The sequence below is a fragment of the Lynx rufus genome, unplaced genomic scaffold (assembly GCF_022079265.1).
Source record: "Lynx rufus isolate CCGP_SWC_20201006 ecotype Redwood Valley unplaced genomic scaffold, mLynRuf1.p SCAF_6, whole genome shotgun sequence".
In the NCBI taxonomy this organism is placed as follows: Eukaryota; Metazoa; Chordata; class Mammalia; order Carnivora; family Felidae; genus Lynx; species Lynx rufus.
The window spans coordinates 64,739,283-64,741,676 of NW_025814878.1; the positions used below are offsets into that span (position 1 = coordinate 64,739,283).

A 2,394-nucleotide genomic window follows, 5' to 3' on the forward strand; every position below is an offset into this window, starting at 1 on the left:
AAAATGCAACTTAAAATTTTATTTGATAGTTAGATGTTAATAGCCCAAATGTTCTATACTATGTAACATTTTTCATGTCAGATTGACTAGCAATGTTAACAGCATCTTGTTGTTCTTGGTCCCACAAGCAATACAGCTGTTCCTTATCTTAATCATATGAGTGTCCAAACTCATCAAGCAAAGGTCTTTATTTGTTTATAAATGTCGTCACCTGTGGACAGTTAGCTTAGTTAATTAGAGCACAGCACTAATGAAACCAAGATTAAGAATCCCTTCTTTTATGATCATTAGCAAGATATCTTCTCTTAGTACTGAGACTTAAGACTCCATCTAAAATTACAGCCACAGTCTCAAACTTATGCAGTGGGGCAAAATAAGGAATAGGTAAACACCTTAACATTTTGAGTATTGCCTTCATTTAAATAAATATTTTAATTTTAACTATGAACTATTTCATACATATGGAATAGTACAGATAATAATACAGTGGACGCTTGAAACTTGTGGGAGTTAAAAGTGCCAACCCTCACACAGTCAAAAACCCATATATGACTTTTTTTTTTAATATGGAACACTTCAAGAATTTGTGTGTCACCCTTGTGCAGGGGCCGGGCTAATCTTCTCTGCATTGTTCTCATTTTAGTATGTGTGCTGCCAAAGCAAGCACTCCATGCGTAACTTTTGATTCCCCAAAAACTTAATGATTTTAGCCTAATCCTGACCAGAAACCTCAGCAATAGTTGACTAACACATATTTTGCATGTTATATGTCTTATACACTGTATTCTTACAATAAAGTAAGCTAAAGAAAAGAAAATGTTATTAGGAAAACCATAAGGAAGGGAAAATACACTTACATTCTGTACTGTGTTTATTGAAATAGTCCGCATAAAGGTGGGCCTGCACAGTTCAAAACTACATTGTTCAAGTGTCAACCATATAATAAAATATGAAGCACCCTTCCCCCAATTTAACAAATGTTGATATTTGGCAATATCTGCCTCAGATATTTATAAAACAAAATGTAGCAGATACAAATAAAGATATGAATAAAGTGTTAGAGATACCATTCCTTACCTCCGTAAGAGAATCACAGAATGCTGACATGAACTCTTCCAGTACATTTTTAAAATTGTTAATATTCTAATACATTCTTCTTAATTTATCCATTTCCTTATTCTTGCACAATTATGATCCTTTCAATTTTTGTTAGTACAACAAGGCTGCAATGATAGTTTTGAGAATGCCTTTTCATTTGAGAGTTCAACCACAATATATAACTTAAAAGTAGAAATGTAATCTTGTAGTATGTATACATTCTCAAGTCCATAGACATTGATTATTAAATTACTTTCCAAAGTACATTCACCAGACACAGACACCGCAGTACATTGAGCTCCATAGAGACAGTGACAGGGCAAGGGAGAACCAGACAGGCACTGGGTGACTTAGTGCCTGGCTGAGGAAAATAATTAAACATGGGCAGAGGAGATCCTAAGAAGCCAAGATACAAAATGTCATCATATGCGTTCTGTATGCAAACTTGATGAGAGGAACACGAGAAGAAGCACCCAGATGCTTCAGCCAACTTCTCAGTTTTCTAAATGCTCAAAGAGATGGAAGACCATGTTCCAAAGAGAAAGGAAAATTTGAAGACGTGGCAAAAGCAAACAGGGCCCATTATGGAAGAGAAATGAAAACTCATGTCCCCCCCTAAAGAGGAAACAATAAAGAAGATCAAGGATCCCGATGCACCCAAGGGGATTCCTTCAACCTTTTTCTTGTTTTGAGTATCACCCAAAACTCAAAGGACAGCATCCTGACCTATCTGTTGGCAACATTGCAAAGAGACTGGGAGAGATATGGAGTAACTCTCCTGCAGATGACAAGTGGCTTTATGAAAAGAACGCTGCTAAGCTGAAGGAAAAACATGAAAAGGATATTGTTGTATATCAAGCTAAAAAGGAAAGCCTGATGTGGCAAAAAAGGAAGTCATCAAGGCTGGGAAAAGCAAGAAAAAAATAGAAGAGGAGGAAGACAAGGAGGATGAAGAGTATGAAGAGGAGGAGGAGGATGAAGAAGATGAATATGAAGATTATGATGAATAAATTGGTTCTATTAGTTTTTTTTCCTTGTCTATAAAGCATCTAACCCTCCCCCATATGCAACTCACTCCCCTTAAAGAAAAAAATTGAAATGTAAAAATAAAATAAAACAAAACAAAGCAGAGGCACCAATGTATCCTAAGACCAGCAGTTTTTGAAAGTTCTTATGTTCTGAATTATTGCAAAACACATCATATGATCAGTTTTTAAGTTTTAGCAATCTACTTGTTAATGAAATGTTGCCCCATTTTGTTTTAAATTTCATTACCCATAACTATCAGTGAGAATT

At 35.4% G+C, this 2,394-nt stretch overlaps 1 non-coding gene and 1 pseudogene across 1 annotated transcript; one reads left to right on the forward strand and one right to left on the reverse strand.

Moving 5' to 3' along the window:
* Window positions 1–560: 560 nt before the first annotated feature.
* On the reverse strand, window positions 561–667 carry LOC124529457 (U6 spliceosomal RNA). The gene has a single exon (XR_006966354.1). It is a non-coding gene; the product is annotated as a U6 spliceosomal RNA (small nuclear RNA).
* Window positions 668–1,478: 811 nt separating this feature from the next.
* LOC124529124 (high mobility group protein B1-like) lies at window positions 1,479–2,108 on the forward strand (annotated as a pseudogene).
* The last annotated feature ends 286 nt before the right edge of the window (window positions 2,109–2,394 follow it).